This window comes from Pleurodeles waltl, chromosome 7, assembly GCF_031143425.1.
Source record: "Pleurodeles waltl isolate 20211129_DDA chromosome 7, aPleWal1.hap1.20221129, whole genome shotgun sequence".
NCBI classification, from domain to species: domain Eukaryota; kingdom Metazoa; phylum Chordata; class Amphibia; order Caudata; family Salamandridae; genus Pleurodeles; species Pleurodeles waltl.
In genome coordinates this window covers 577,508,901-577,526,410 of record NC_090446.1, presented here as the reverse complement: position 1 = coordinate 577,526,410, position 17,510 = coordinate 577,508,901, and the positions used below count along the sequence as shown (strand labels likewise).

At 45.3% G+C, this 17,510-nt stretch overlaps 1 long non-coding RNA gene across 3 annotated transcripts in view; it reads left to right on the top strand.

Annotated features, from left to right (window-relative positions):
- Window positions 1-924: 924 nt before the first annotated feature.
- The window catches only part of LOC138304391 (uncharacterized), a 58,865-nt gene continuing 42,279 nt past the window's right edge, over window positions 925-17,510 (top strand). The window contains exons 1-4 of one of the 3 annotated variants that reach the window (XR_011205562.1): window positions 925-1,118; window positions 1,506-1,637; window positions 1,778-1,829; window positions 4,372-4,664. This is a non-coding gene — a long non-coding RNA (uncharacterized lncRNA). The remainder of the gene's footprint in view (window positions 1,119-1,505; window positions 1,638-1,777; window positions 1,830-4,371; window positions 4,665-17,510) is intronic. The other 2 variants (XR_011205561.1, XR_011205560.1) reach the window with 2 other exon arrangements.

The window sequence follows — 17,510 nt, the reverse complement described above, 5'->3', positions numbered from 1 at the left end:
CGGTATAGAATGAAAACGCACTGCAGGGTGCAGCTCATTTATTGGCTCTGGGTTCCTCGGGTTCTTGATGAACCTACAAACCCTATATATCCCCGCAACCAGAGGAGTCCAGCAGACGTAACGGTATATTGCTTTCGATAATCTGACATTGCAGGGAAAAGTTACAGAGTAAAACGTAGAGAAAAATTGATGGTTTTTTCACCTCAATTTCAATATTTTTCTTTTTCAGCTGTTATTTTCTGTAGGAAACCCTTGTAGGATCTACACAAATGACCCCTTGCTGAATTCAGAATTTTGTCTACTTTTCAGAAATGTTTAGGTTTCTGGGATCCAGCATTGGTTTCATGACCATTCCTGTCACTGACTGGAAGGAGGCTGAAAGCACAAACAATTGCACAAATGGGGTATGCCCCAGTAAAATGCCAAAATTGTGTTGAAAAATTGGGTTTTCTGATTCAAGTCTGCCTGTTCCTGAAAGCTGGGAAGCTGCTGAGTTTAGCACCGCAAACCCTTTGTTGATGCCATTTTCAGGGGAAAAACCACAAGCCTTCTTCTGCAGCCACTTTTTCCAATTTTTTTGAAAAAAACGAAATTTTCACTGTATTTTGGCCAATTTCTTGGCCTCCTTCAAGGGAACCCACAAAGTCTGGGTACCTCTAGAATCCCTAGGATGTTGGAAAAAAAGGACGCAAATTTGGCTTGGTTAGCTTATGTGGACAAAAAGTTATGAGGGCCTAAGCGCGAACTGCCCCAAATAGGCAAAAAAAGGCCCGGCACAGGAGGGGGAAAAGGCCTGGCAGCGAAGGGGTTAAATCCTCTTGACTGTTTCAGCTCCAAATGAACGCTTACTCGTTCCCTTAACACCATGGCCGCCCCCTTTTTTTCTGGCTCGCACTTACTTCCGGACATCTCTTTTCGCAGTCCTACTTTTATTTTGGACTAGCTGAGTGAAGGAAAACCACAAAGAAAAGGGACGCGTCAGCCATAACGTTTTCTTTACGCATGAGGAGTCCATTTTTTAATTTCTTTACGGTGGCCATATAAACGCCCCGCATTCACGATGTCTCTATTACTGACTGGAACTCATAAACCTTGACGAATGTGCTACGGTCACACAGGTAAGGAAACAACCCGTTTTACACTTTTGGATCTACATGGGAGTGAATGGAAACACTCCAGACTCGTTAAGTCGATACATATGTGGTACCTGAGTCTACCATACTCCAAGAATAGACTTCTGTTCCCTGGCTACTTTACTAGTCACAATTAATGTGAGATTATTTCCTTAAGTTCAAGTCGATACATATGTGGTACCTGAGTCTGCCATACTCCAAGAATAGACTCCTGTTCCCTAGCTACTTTACTAGTCACAATTAATGTGAGATGATATCCTAAAAATTAACCCTTCCTTTTCTTCACTATTATTATAAGAGCTTCACTTTTAATTTTACGCATTCCACCTATAATCCACTTAGAGTATATTGTGTTCTCTGCTCTAAACATAGGACTTATCACCGCCTGCTTCTTGCTGGACGACCACCCGCCAAAACTCACGGAGAACAAACTCTTCAGATTTCCCAGCACCATCTTTTTCTACCAACACATCGGTTTCCTAGTCTTATATGATTGGATAACAGGTACTTATAAGGATAGAGATATACATTTATATATTCAAGCTCTATGAATATTATCACTACTTAGATTTATCCAGTAGTCCCACCACAATTCATAACATCTTTTCTCCCACTCTTTTTCTTTTTTCTTTACTCATTTATAGTATATTACACCACTATCTAGATGGACTTTGTAGATGCTAATCCAATATCTAGGTAGGTCTTGCAATGTCGGGTGATTTACTTACTCACTGACCATCCCTTCGGACTCTCCACGGTTCTTGCATCTCTAAATGTCTAACTAAATATGCACTATGCCTTTCTCACGCGGTTGGGTAACCTATACCCTATATCTGGATAAGGTTTGGAACAGTTTCCAGAGAAACCTCACAAATTCCTTAACTATGGGTGTTTTGTCGTCTTCATGCCCAAATCACTGAGGTTATGTCTGTCTCTCCTCACTAGTAATTAATCCATATCACTGTTGTCTGTATGGTACGTACTATATTTGATGTTCACGGTTTTATATAAATAGGTTTGATACCTATATATCGTTTATTTACAATATATCTTTCTACAGCCTTGAAAAAGTCACTGTGTGACGAAACACGTGTTGGCTGTGCCGTACCGAATCAAATAAATCGGCTGTGTCGTACCGACCTAAATAAATCATCTTTTAGAACATCAAGGAGACTACTGTAATATACATTTTGGACCTTCTACACCGGCTCTTTCTGCCACACTATATACTATTGACATTTATGAGTGCTGTGGTCTCAGTTGTACTTATGCATATTGTGTATATAATTCTCTGTATACTCAATACTATTTTGCCCTTAGGTAGTAGGGCGAGTTGACCACTTGTGCACCAAACGTGAGGTAAATTACTCACAAAACTCACTTATTGGACTATACTAGGAGGTGCAGTATTATTGCCATTACTACCCTGTTAAGAATAGCTGAATACATGTGAACACATTAATAATCTAGTGCACGCTACATGTAGGAAAGTACCACTATTGACATTGTCACCCCCACTTTTTGCCCACTAATACTGATGTTGTTGATTGGTAGTGCACTAGGTCCTTGCTAACCAGGCCCAGCACCATTTCCCAAAACCAGGTAAATGCACGATTGTTACCCAATTGGCAATGACTTTAGCACCACTGTAAGTCCCTAGTTAATAGGACCCCCGGTACAGAGGGCATGAGTACTAAAGAGGGTCCATAAGGGCTGCAGCATGTATAATGCCACCCTAAGGGGGGGACACATAAATTGCATGCAGACTGCAATTGCAGGAATGCATGAAATGGTGCAAGCCATTCTGAAAACCCGACATTGCACACCCCTGTGTGTAATGCCCACTAACACTGCATGTCTTATATCTGTGTCACCCCTACAGCAGGCCTTAGGGCCCTAAGACAGGGTTAATTATAATACATGTGAAGGCATGAGCAGATATACCCCTGTAATGCCTACGTCTATTGCTAAGCCTTGCAAGTGTTCAGGAAGCCATGTTGAGACCATGTACTGGGCACTGGTCATTACAAGTTACCCAGCTACATGATGGCTTCACTCAAGATACTGGTGTTTGGCATCAAACACACCTTAACTTAATAGATCTGTACTGGTGCCAGTATCAGATTTAGTCTGACATGCCCCAGGAAACCAAACCAGCCTTGGAGTGTGTTGCCTGACTGGTATAGTCCAGCCTGCCAACACAGATGAGTTTCTGACCCCCTGCATGGGAAAGCCCGCGCTGTCAGAGGCCAAAAACAATGCCTGCTCGGCAGAAGGGATTATCACCACCTCCAGCAGGATGGCTAGCAATGTAGCATATCTAGGCCGGAGGCTTCATGGCCTCTGCCGCCCTTTAATATGCAACCCTGGCTTCTCCCAGACCTAGGGAATGCCACACCCTGAGGCCCATTTGGCATCATAGACGGCTGGAAATTAGGTATGCCGAAGGCCGGTCACATTTACAGGCTAGGCACACCCCTAAAGGGTGGCTACCTGAAGTGTACAGTCGAGGAAGGGTATCATCATCTTGTTTTTTGGTGAAACTAGAAATTCTGGGTCGGGGTTATGTCAACTACCCACAGGAAATGGTCATATAAAGGGTGTAGTCATCCCAGGGGTATATTGTCCATTGGTTACTACCCCCACACTCCCCTAAATTCAGTATTTAGGGGTCTCCTTGGCACCAGGACTTCATATTTGACTGATGGCAACCGAAGGAGGACACAAGAAGAGCAGTGCAAGAAAAAAGGACTTCACCAACTCTTGGTGCAAAACCCTGGCCTGTTGCCAGTACCTCGACAATTGCGCTGACCAGACTAGTCCAAAAGATGTACATCTTCCCAAACCCTTGGAGAACTGTCCAGCACTTCGCCAATCAGATAGCATCTCTCTTGGGGTGGAGGAGCCACTCCCTTGCATCTACAGGCACCAACTGCATCTGTCAGGTACACCCTTTTGCTGGCCATTTGGTCCACTGAGGGAGCCTCACACCAAGAGGAGGTTTTTCTGGCTCTAGGATGTGAGCTCCATATCTTTGCCAAGGTTCGAGGTGCTAGATTTCCTAGGAGTCCCCCACACCAATACCCTGGGTACCCGAGCACTTGCAGTGACCAAGGCTTGTTGATTGTTCAGCCCAAGCACCACTACAGCCAAAACTGACCTGCATAACGTGGGATTACAGGACTGATGAGGCCACATCGAGAAAGTCCTTGCTGTCCTGTTTTCTTTCCCTCTGCAGGTCATCCCTAGAAGGTTGAGACCTCCAACGCAAAGGACCAGTCGGACCTCCAACGCAAAGGACCAGTCGGACAAGTACCTCTGCATCCGAGCCCCACTGTCTGAGTTCACGCCAACAACTGTACCCCCTTGCCCAAAGCCCTCACAAGCAGAACCCTCCTTGGGGATCTGCCATACTTGTACCCAAGTCCCACCTTGCAGCCTGTGTTCACAGATGCCCTCTGGTTTCGACCAGTTTAGCGTTCAAGGCTACCAACCTGACCAGCAACACTGCACCTGGACACACCAAGGAAGGTAAACATAAACTCTGGTGGTTCTTTTGCCCCCTAGCACTTTAAGTTGCAAAATGCATGCCTGAACTCTGTCTACAAGTACCCCTATGCATTAAATTATTTTCTTCCATCTGTGCATTTTTAAAGTTTTCTTCTATAATTGCTAACTCTGAAAGTACTTACCTGATTTTGGTGTCGAAAATAATATAAAATCTGTTATTTTTATAAATTGGTCTCAGATTTCTTCAGAGTGCAACAAATGCTTAACACTCCCCTCTGATAATCCTTACCTGCTCAACCACACTACCACAAATAGAGCACTTGCGATTATTAAAGAAAATCCCTGCAAAACCAAATAGAGGTTGTCTGGACATTTTGCATAGTGTGCCCTTGCATTGGCCCACTACATAAAAAGCCAGCTTCCTAGATGGGCAGAGAAAACAGGGGTGGCGGGCCCAGAACGCAAGATCCCCATGCATTTGTTAAAGACTTCTTTAAGAAGCATTACCACAAAAACTGCTGAACTGAATTACAGATTTGGCAGGAAGCTAAATCTTTATCCGCAGGTTGTGCTTTTTGTGAAATTAAAGTCCTGTGAGAGTCACTCCCACAAGGGTAAGCACACTGATTGGCTGGCAGTAACATTAGAAAAATGTTGCTGGTAGCCACTACAGGACTTTGGAACTTAGTCCCCTCTCCTGAAGTAAAAAAAAAAAAGAAAAAAAGAAAACAAACATAAGACGGCAGGGTAAGTATACCCTGCCCTCCTAGGCCCCTTGGGGGGGATCCAAAGGGCCCCCCTCCCTCCCAGGGCCAAAATACAATTAGAATTGATCATTTTAGCTGCAATCCCATTGGATCGAAAAAATAAATGGCTGCCCAGGGCCACATTGTTTAATTAGGGTTCGAGGTTGCGCGGCCTCAGCCATATTCTGCCCCAGGGATCCCATCCCCTGGGGCCCAATTCATTAATATGGGAAGGGGGGCATTCAGCCCCCTTACCAGAGCTGTATTTGGCCCCGAAGACCACATCCCCTCGACCAGATTCATTAATATGGGGAGGGGGGCACAGAGAGGCTAATTTATTAAATATGGGGATGGAGGAGCACAGTTTTTATTTTTTGTTCAAAACGTTAATGTTGTCACTGTCATATTCACCAACTAAAACGTTACTTTAACTTTTTTTCAGTTAATGACTTTCTACATTTTTTATTATTTTCTTTTTTTAAACCAAAACAGATCCTTTTGTCACACCTAACTATAAGGTTTCTCACAAAACGTTTTCAGACACAAAACACACACATACATATATATATATATGTACATATACAGACAGACCTAGGTTCCATAGGAAAAAGTTTTTTGTTTTTTTTGCTAATAATTTTGGCGCTGTTCGACAACCTTCCCAAATTTTTCAAAACTAGTTTGCCAGTCACTTCAGCTGCTGTTTGGAAAGTTTTGGCGTGATTCCTCAAGCAGTGGCCAAGAAAAAGGGTGGGGTCCAAAACTCATTTTCCTCATGTACTTTCTCTTAGGGAATTTAGACACAACTACAGCCCAAACCGATGAATGGAATTATACCATATTTGGCTGGAAGCTAGATCTAGGTCCAAAAAGAATGCTTTTTTGTCATTTGGTGTAAATCTGATCAGTTATTTTGGAGTTATTAAAAAGAAGATTTATGTATAACTAGAGATGCAGATCCACTGCGGATCGACCACAATGCTGTCTTTGACTGCCACCAGTTCAACCAGGAATTACTGAAGTGGGCAGATAGAGAGATGAGAAGATTGCTCCCGCCTGCAGGTAACAACATTTGTAGCTGGTCCCTGTGGGTAGAGCAATGCAGGCTCCTGCTAGAGGTCAGGAAGCCGGCTGGGGCTGCTTGGGCCTTGGGGCTACCCCCACGGCTCCCAACCATAGTGTGATAGGTGCCCTAGGTGGGCATCAGGGTATCCACACTTTGATGGCCGGGCCCCCGAGATAGGGTCCCCAGGGCCAAAATGAGCCCGGGAGTGGCGTTGTGCCCCTTTTAAAAAAAAAAAACATGGCCCTGGGTAAGGTTGGTGGTCCCTGGGGCCTTTAAGGGGCACAAGAGGGGTGTCCGCATGGCCCCCTCTTATTGTAGAGGCTAAACGCAGGGGAGGTGGTGGCCCCCTGAGCCCTAAAAGGCCTATGGAGGGGGCGGCACACCCCCTCCTAACAATTACACGTTGGGCTGGCCCCAGGAAGGTGGCGGTCCTTGGAGTCTATGTCGGCCATTGGGAGTGGGGCCGCATGCATCTCCCTCCCCATAATATATAAAATAATATGCACATATGGGGCTCATATACAAACAAGTACAAGAGACCGCACTTGTTTTTTTATTTTTTCCGGGGATACATGGATCCTCCGCAGATTTGCAGGAAAAAAGTTTAAACATTTGCTTTTTGGCCCTAGCTTGGTCCCTGGTGGACCCCATCACCAGGCCTAGCGGATCAAGGTATTCCTACTCTGCATCCTTTTCTTTTTTTTTTCTTCACTTTTTTAGTGGGGCTCGACACTTCATCTAGGAAGTCTTGGCAGCAAATCAGATTTCAGCATGAGATCTGTCTGATCTGCGGAGGGTCAGCGCCCATAAATGTACAATTTTATTTTTTCTTTAATTACACGAAAATCGCTGAATGGATTCACACCAAATCACAAAAAGGGCTCTTTCTAGACCATGAGCCAGTTTTCTGCTACATTTGGTGTTATTTTGTCCAGAGTTTCGTGCTGTAGTCGTGTCTCAAATCCCCATGGGCAAACACATAGGGAAAATGCGTTTTTTGGACCTTCCCTTTTTCTCGCCCCCCAACTTGACAAATCATCCCAAATTTTTCAAGACAGCAGCTGAAGTGAGTGGTGTACCAGTTTTTAAAATTTAATGAAGATTTGTTAAACGGTGGCAAAGTTATTGGAAAAACAAAAAACCTTTTTGCTATGGAAACTAGGTCCTAACTATAACTACCTATTGGTGACCACCAGTAGTTAGTATATTTATATAAAAAGCAATGGCTGAAGGGACATTTTATTCCTTTTTTTTTATTAGTTTCCAACATACTGAGGTAACACAGAAGAGAGAGAGGGAACAGGGAAGTCAGGGGATAGGGCACCAGCGCATAAAATATACATCACTATGAATCATACATCACAGACCTGAAAGTACAGAACATGGGCTATTAGCAAAGAACATAGACAGCATGATTGCCCATGACAACATTCCTCAGGGTGGTGTTTTGAGGGACCTTCAGCCAGAGCAGTCTCCACATGGTTGAGGCTGTCCAGTGGTGTTCGGAGTCACATGGGCGAAGATGTAGATGCTTGAGTGAACACCTCCAAACCCTCCAGGGCGTGCTCTGGGCTGAGAGCTTCATTTATATGTTGTGTCAGCTAGATAGTCAGCGGCCCCCGATGTCTTTGGACTGTGATTGTGCCAGCCTGAGCTCTTAATAGGCAGCAAGTTGCTCCTGGCAGGATGCTGCGTCACACAACCAGTCTGTGAGCTGAGGGAGCAGGCACCTGTTCTAGTGTAAAGCCACTTGCCGCTTAGCTAGGAGTAGAAGCATTGCAGCCAGCCGTCTTGCCTCAGGGGGCATCGCCTTGACATAGCCCAGCAGAATGACTGGGGGCGTCGGTTGCAGGCAATGACCCATTATCGAGGCAATAGTTGTATAAATCTCTGGCCAAACTACCACCATAGCAGGGCAATGCCAAGCGAGGTGCAGGACAGCAGCTGTCGGCACTGTGCTTCTTCTACAAGTCCCAGCCTATACAGTTGGGTCGGTGTTTGGTATACACAATGCAGAAAATGAAAATGGATTAATCGGAGTCTGTAGTTGGGGGAGAGCACACCGGACTGAGCACGGCCATTGTTCCTCAGAAATGAGATGGACATGTCAGCCGCCCAGGCGTTCTGAGCACCCAGGACTATCACTGAGGCCGTCTCTGGCATTGTGGCATAGAGTCAGGTGATAAGCCTACGTGGTGATGCCTGTGTGAGCATATTGTATATTGCATGCAGTGTCTGGGGGTGTGTTGGTGTGGGGGGGGGGGGCAGTTCAGGAACTAACTGTGTAATGCACGCAAAAACATGCAGAGTTGGTAGTACAGTAGGATGTTCAGTGGTGTGTGCGAGGAGTCCTGCACTACATGATGTACATGAATGAACTGCTTTTCTGGGTATAGGTTACCCAGCAACAGAGGCCCCACGCAGTGGGCTCGATGGCAGGCCCCTCATCTTGCATCACTGGAACAGTGGGACACTGGGCGCGTAAAGACCGCTGAGCTGGGCACGGTGTCGGAGGCCATCCTACGCCCAGAGCATGCATGTCACCATTTCTATAGCATCATGTGGGTGTCCGCCTAGAAAATATAATGCAGTGGCTAGCGGGCAAGGATCCACACTATCCACCTCCACAGCAGTGTGTGGTTGAAAACACGTGGGAAAGAGCCAGAAACGGGTGAACTGAATTTGTGTGTAGTAGAATTATAAGTCCATGTCTGGGGCTCCCAAGCCACCCTGCGAGAATGGAAGAGTCAGTGGTTCCCATGCAACTGACACAACTCTACAGTAGGCTGCCTGCCAGCCCAAGCCAGGGTCGCCAGATTTGAATGAAGCAGTCACAGGAAATGCTTCATGAGGGGGATGGGAATATTGAGGAGCAAGTAGAGGAACTTCGGGAGGACAGTCATGTTCACAATGGCAATTCTGTCTGCAACAAGTAGTGGAAGGCTGGACCAGTTTGGGGCACATTCCTCCAACAAATCTATGGCTCGTCCATAGTTCCAGAACTCATCCAGGTCTCCGCTAAGCAAGATACCTCGGTAGGTGCTGGTTCTGTCACCCATTGGAGTGGATTATCGGATTCCAATTGTTCTGTCCCGGAAGTGGATGGGAAGACAACTGATTTGGACCATGGATCACTTCATGTATAACTGGGGGAATTCTTTATCTAGGGGACAAGCACATAGAGGTTCACATCCTCCACATACAGGGACACCACAATTCTCTTGGCTGTGAAGAATATACCCACGCGGGAGTGGTGTTATTGCAGCTGGGCCACAAAATGACCCATTGCAAATAGAAGCACCACAAAGGGCAGCCTGTTTGGTGCCTCTAGACACTGGGAATGGGGAAGTGAGTGTGCCATTGATGTACAGCTGAGCTGTGGGGGAGGAGTAAGTAGTTGAATCGGGTTAAAGAAACAGGGACTATTCCCTAGAGTAACTCGGAGCGTGAATTGTATGCATTAGAGAAAACATTGTATGGCGTGACCAGGTCAGTCCGGACCATGTCTGGCAAGATGGGTAGTAGGCAATTTGTGATTCATTTCACCAGTATTTTATTATCAATGCTGATCATCAGTAGCTGTTTATAAGATTTGCCTCTGTCTGTCGGCTTACCAGGTTTTCCACAAGGAACACAGGAATATGCCCTGCAAAAAGGATTTTTCGTACATCTCCAGTAAGTGGAGGGTGAGAAGCGAGGCATATTCCTTATAGAAAGAGGAGGTGAGGCCATCCAGACCGGATGCTATGTCCCCGAGCAGGCTCTGAATGATTCGGGTAATGTCCTCTACCGTGGATGGTACATCAAGGTATTGGTTGTGCCCATCTCCTAGCCATAAGAGTTGAATTGTATAAAAAAAAAGGCATTCAGTGTGTCCGAGTCAAGGGTCGATTTTGTGCAGTAAAGATCTGCATAGAAGGCTGTCATAACCTGATCTAGTCTGGGCCCGTGTGAGCGGAGTGTTGTTCATCTTCGAGTTCAGTGATGTATTCACTGGCCCAGGGCTTACAGAGAAGTCCTGCAGCTATCCTCCCGGACCTATCACTCTCACTGTAGCATCTAGCAGCAGCTTCTTTACGTAAATAGAGTGTCTCCTGGGCTACTGCGTCATAGAATTCTGTGAACCCACTGAGTGCTCGTTCTGAGTAAAGTATTCAAATATTGCTGCACACATCTCATTGCGGAACGCAAAGTCTCACAGTGCGTGAGGTGGCAGCCTTCACAAGAATGCCTTAGGGCCAACCTGGCTAAGGGAGAGCCCCGGCAGGACTGGGGTGTGATGTGACAGGGTTTTCAGGAGGTGAGGGGTAGCAGTGGCTCACGTGAGCACATCCGGTGTGACAAGCCAATAGTCAATTCTGATCCAGGTATTGTATGTGGAGGTGATACATGTGCCTTCACTGGTAATGAAATGCATCGATCACTGTATGTCATGGAGATTATCTTCCATGAGGGTGTGTAAATGGGCTGCAGCTCCAGGGTGACGCCGTCTAGAGTCTCTTGCTCTATCTGCTGCCTGGTCTAGTACAATCTTAAAGCCTCCATCTTATATTATCGCCCCTGGTCCCATGGTAGCTATCAGGAGCCAAACTTCTGCAAAGAATTCAGGGTTGTCCACATTGGGACTAGATACGGAGACCAGCATGACAGGGACACCATCTAGAGTGCCCTCTATTATTACAAATCTGCCTTCCTTTGCTTAAAGTGTCAGATGGGTGCGCCATAGTAACCCTTTCAGAGAAGGATGGCTGTGCCTCAGGCATAGTTGAGTAGAGTGAGGCATGCGTTTCTGCAGCCCATCTTGCTCGAATGGGGACCCATGTTGACTCAGTTATATGGAGCTCTTGGAGAAAGTAGATATCTATTTGGTAGTAAGTAAGAAAAGCAAGTAACTATAACTTGTGCCCTAAAGTAATAGTAACCTGCCCACACCATGCACAGTGTTGCCATCAATAATGTCATGTCAGATGTAATATCATAGAAGATGTCATGAGTGATGTAATTTGTGAGGTAATTAGCAGTGCTTGGCAGGGCATGATTTATAGCTAAGTTAGGGCATGAGTTATAGTTACTTGACATACCTGTAACTGGTGAATTTCAGTGACCTACTGCCTTGCATGACATGGAGCCTGTCCTTTTGCCAAGCCCCGTCCCCAACGCCCCCACTGCCACACAAAGCTGACCATCACATAACAATCTTAAGGGTGTCATTTTAAGTAAGGCAGACCTACCGACTTTGTCAGAGGGTCAGAACACCAAAATATAAAAAGCAGCAGGCCTATTGGCTTTAGCAAAGGGCCTGCTTATCAACACATATATAGCAGACCTATTAGCTTTTATTTGCACATTTCAATGCTTAATAAATGTGATTTTTCACTGTAGATTTTATAAAAGCAATTAAAAAAACATTAAACATGTTTTAAGTCTTTAAAAAATATATATTTTTCAGGCCACAAAGTGCAGCCATGGAACCAGCCACTAAGGGTCCCTGTAGTCCAGCTGAAGAGCATACAACTACAGCATAAAGAGCATTACAAAAATATACTAAGCTATCCCCGGATCATGAATTCAATCACCCTGGAGACCTAGCATGTTTTTTAAATGCTCCTGAGGGACTGCTGCACTCTGTGCAGCCCTCCATAAGATACCAAAATACTTGGCAGGGACACCACCAGCATCAAAAATTGCTTTAAAAAGCCCTGGCATGGCATTATGATGCCCCTCTGCAGGTGGAGCAATGAATGTGAAATGAGCAGCTAGTACGCTCATTTAAATTTCACAGCATTATATTTATTCCTATATTTAGGGAGAGGGTGTGCGTCCCTCCTCCCTGAGCCTTTAGAAGGCCCCGGGTACTCCACCCCCTGCAGCTGATCACTTCTTTAAAGGGGAGGTGGACATGCTGCCCCCTTTCTTGAGCCTGTTCAAGACTCTGGGGACCCATTTCCCGTGGCCAATTACATTTTTTAATGGGGAGGGAGTGTGTGCCCCCCTCCCTGAGCCTTGTGGAAGATGCCAGGGACTCCATGCTCCAGGGGTGAAGCGTTTGTTTTGTTGGATAGGGGTATGGGGCCCCTCTCCTATGGCCTTGTAAGGGCCCTGGGGCCATAGCATTTTTGGGGGGAAGAGGGATGTAGGTGCCCCTCCCCGAGCCATCCATTAGCCTTGGTGACCCATTCCCTGAGGCCTGATGGCAGCAGTGTCCCAGGGACCCCATCCCCCAAGAAAGTGCTGTTTTCTGCCCCCAAGAGCTGCCCCAAGGGCTGCATTTGCTGTGGGTGCCCTAGGTGGGATCGAAGCACCCAAAGTACTTAATTGTTGCAGCCCAAGGAACGGGGTCCTTGAGGCCGTATAATGGCCCGGGCAGGGGGGGCTGCATTGCCCCTTCCCATAATAATAAAAACAGCCAGAGGGATAGGGTCCCCAGGGCCTAAAATGGCTCAGAAAGGGAGGCTGCATGCTACTGTCTGCAATAAATTGCACTGAACCACGGGGATCCACAGATCTGTGGTCCCGTTTAAAAATATATACATATATATTATTATTTTTTTTGGCCACCAGGTATACATCTAGAACAGGGGCATACATCTTTGTCAATGTGTTGGCCACCAATTAGATCTTATTTTCAGATTTGTCTGTTCCACAGATCCTCCACTACATGATGTATAATTACATTTTGAACCTTAATTTCTAGGAGACTACTAAACTGATTTACACCAAATCACAAAAGGCACTCTTTCTGTGCCAAGACCTAGCTTTCTGCTAAATTTGATATAATTCAGTTGCTGTTTTTGCGGTATTGCTGTACAATTTACCTATGGAAAATTGCGTGGGGAAAGCATCTTTTGGGACCCCTCTTTTTCTCGGCCCCCAGCTTGACAGATCACCCGAAGTGCTCCAGGAAGAAACTGAAGTAGATGAGTCCCTTTTTTTGGGAAACCTTTTAGAAGATTTGTCAAATGCAGCCAAAGTTATTAGCAATCCAAAAAAATGAATTTCCTATGGAAATGTGGTCCTAGCTATAACTACCCGGTGGTGACGTTTTACTGAATCTGCTTTAATGTGTATCAATTGAATTATGTGGGTTCGGGTTATACCTTACTTTTCTCTTTTTTTTTTTCTTTTACCAGCAAGTTGTTTCAATTTTACAGCTGTTTTCAAGAAATGTACTTTTGCACTTGAGGTATTCTTAACAAGACTCTGCACATATATAGAAAACTGTCTCTTGTTGCTAAGTTTTAATTGCACTTCATTATCCTTACTGTTTTTAGGTTTATCTAGTTGTATCGTCAATAGCGCTTGTTCTTTCCCACACTATTCTCATGATTAGTATAGTAATTCTAGTTTTGAGTATGTCTAGAAGAACAGTGTGCTCAGTGTTGGATGTTGATATTGAAGTCATATGTTTGTATGTTTATCAATGTATTCTTTTTTTATTGGGTTTGCTTGGTAGGCGAGGGTTCATGGGATTCAATTTTTAGCTCACTTGCTTTAAAAAATTTCCCTACAGTATAACTGTTTTTATAAGTTTGTTTTGCCATGTCGCCATAATATCAAACATAATAAACTAAACTTGAAACTTGATTCTGAAGCATGTGATAAATGTTTAGCTCTTTGCAACAATGTGCACTCCAAGATAAAACTGGATTTCGTTTTTGGAAGACACTGTGTTGGTTTTATTTCAGACTTCTCTAAAAATAGTGTGTCCTCCCAAATCGAGAAGTTCTGTATTCTACTTTGTCTGCTTTAAAGAGAGGTGGGCAATAGAAGTTTATTTTTAGAAGACTGAAAATGGAAACAGGACTGGCTTTAGCCCGGGTGGTGACTGGTGCGACAATGTTTGTGGGCGCCCCCAGTCACCACCTCCCCCATGGATTCCCTCATTACCACCCTTTAACAGTGCTCCTTAAGTCACCATAACCAGTCTCATATACATTTAATTAGTTTTATAGCACCACTCATACCAGTGTTCAGTGCCAGAGCACATTACACAGAGACAATCAATCATATGTAAATCAGTGTATAGGAAATGTTACAAAAGACCGAGGACTACAGGGTGTAGGAGTCACATGTCACCCATACTGGAAGGCAGTATAGCTTAAGAGCACTTAGTCTGGAAAAACACAAACTCAATATTTAAAGTGTAACAACATGGTTGGGGGTTCTCTTTAATGATTACTGATTTCTACCCACATTAACCCTTTTTGCAAATTTAACTTAATGAAAAACTAGGTGTAGGAAAGACCCACTGTTGGCATGGTTACTCCCCCACACACACACTTTTTGCCTAGTGTTGATGCCAACTTTATTTGATAGTGTGCTGGGATCCTGCTAACCAGGTCCCAGAAACCTACTACCAAGGACTCCCACTTCACTCTGGATTCATGAGTCTTGACCCCTGCGCACCCGACACCCATGGCCCATGTCCAGGTGGTCCACCAAGCAAGAGAGGGACCCCAGGCGATTTTGATCAAGTGCCCACCCTGGGTTGACCTCTGCACCACTCCATGACGGCACCTGCAGTGGGAATCCCGAGGACCAACCTGACCGTGAGCTCCGAATCAAGATATGCGATGCCTAAGGAACGCACTGCACCTGCAGACCCCAGGTCTTGGAGAAACCGACCCCCGGTGCCTCATCATTCAGCAGGCAGCCCTCCTCCCTGTCCGACCAGTGGTGTGCCCGAGACACCCCCCCCAAGACCTCGCCTGCAGCCTCTGAGTGACCCCCGTGGTCTCCTCATAGACTAGCATTGGAAACCCAACGTCCTGTTTGCACCCTGCACCCGACTGCCCCTGTGCTGCTGAGGATGTTTGTTTGGTGCCTACTTGTGGCCCCTCAGGTGCTCTTGTAATCCCCCCTTGTCTGCCCTCTGAGTCGTGGGTGCTTACCTGCTGCTGACTGGATTCCAGATACCCCCTTGTCTCCATAGGAGCCCACGTTACTTTTGCTCAACTTTGACCTGTCACCCAACTGGCCCCGTGTTGCTGGTGGTGGGTGTTTGGGGTTAACTTGAACCCCAACTAATGGACTTCTAAAACCCGGAGACTGAGACTGTTAAGTGTTGTACTTACCTGTAAATAGATCTAACTTTTCTTCCCCCCCAGGAACTGTTTGAAAATTCCAATGTCCATTTTTAAAATAGCTTTTTTCCAATAATTCAAAACTGTATTACTAACCTATTTCAAACAAAGTACTGTGGATACCTGTGTGAAATACGAAACTTTGAGGTACTTACCTGCAACTTGAATCCTGTGGTTCTAATAATAAACTAAGAAAATATTTTTTTGCAATATAAAAACCATTGGTCTGGAGTTAAGTCATTGAGTATGTGCATCTTCTATTGTCTGTGTTTGTACAACAAATGCTTTGCACTACCCTCTGATAAGTCTAACTGCTCGACCACACTACCACAAATAGAGCACTAGTATTATCTGTTTTTCCCTGTGTCAAGCCTCTGGGGAACCCCTAGATTCTGCATACTATATCTCACTTTGATATAGTCTATACAGAGACAGCTTCTTACATTGGTGGATCAGCACTGGGGTCTAAGACTTTGCATTTGCTGGACTACTCAGCCAATACCTGATCACACAACTAAATTCCAAAATTGCCTTTAGAAAACTGATTTTTGAATTTTACTATTTTTTCTACAATTTTAAAAGTCCTGCTAGGGCCTTGGTTAAGTCCCCTTCGCATCTCTTAAGTTTAAAAGTTAATGTAAAGTTAGGATTTAGATACTAGAAGTAGTTTTTAGTTTCTAAAAAGTCATCCCAACTTTTAGTGATGTAATGAGCAGTTCAGAGGAAATAATGATGGAACTCAACCTCACGCCTTACTTCCATCTAGGGTTGGCAGGGTTAAGGTTCCTCTGTAAGCTGAAAAAGATTAGAACTGGTTCCAACCCTACCAAGGTCAAGCTCCAGGAGCTCTTGGCAGAGTATACCAGGGACCATCCTGCTGAGGAGGAAGAACCCCACTCAGACAGGGAAGATGTTAGAGATGAGGAGGATGGTCTCCCTACTCCTCACCTAACTAGGGTGACCAGGGTCTCCAGATCCCAGTCTCCAAGGATAGAACTCACTGGATCTGGATCTTCTGCCAGTGAGTCCAGCTCCTCTGGGAACATTGAGGGCAGCCTCAATGAAGAGGACACCCTTCTAGCAAATAAGGGCAAAAGGTTAGCTTTGGAGCAACAACTCCTAGCTATAGAAAGGGAGAGAGCAGACATGGACTTAGCACCAATTAAAGGTGGCAGCAACATAAATAGGGTCAGAGGGAATACTGATATCGTAAAAATCCCAAAGGGATTGTCTCAAAATATGAAGAAGGTGGTTCTGAGGGGGCTTGTGGAACCAGAAAGTTAAACACATCTCACTGGGCAGCTCTCCTTTGAGAACTGTTTTCTGGTAAGTGTAGGGATTGACTCCTCACACTCTCCGGTAAAGATACAGTCCTATAACCTTATGAAGGCTACCCTGATTGAGGGCTTTGGAATATCCACTGAGGAGTAGAGTATAGAATTAGGTTCAGGGGGCTCACAAAACCTTGAGCCAAATCTGGGTTGATTTTGTTGACTACTCAGTGAAAACACTAGATGGTTGGGTAACAGGCAGTGGAGTGCATGACTATGATGGGCTGTATAATTTGTTTATGAATGACCACCTATTAACTAACTGCTTAAATGATAAGTTGCATCAGCATCTGGTAGACCTCGTCCAATTTCTCCCCAAGAAGTCAGAAAGAAGGCAGACCATTGGGTCAAGACTAGGGTGACCAAGACTTCCACATGGGGTGACCAAAATAAAGGGGTCACAAAGCCTCCCTAGGGGAAGGGTGGTGAGACACCTTAAGACAAAAACAAAGAGTCTTCTCAAGGGCCCCAAAAACCTGCTCAGGAAGGTGGGGCCGAGCCTCCTCACAGTCCACAAATGGGTACAAGGGTAAACATTTTGATCCCGGGAAGGCCTGGTGTCACAATGGTAGACAGCATGGACACTAAACTGGAGACATAGCCTGTCCCAAGAAAAACCCCACTAGCACTACTCCAGTCAGGAC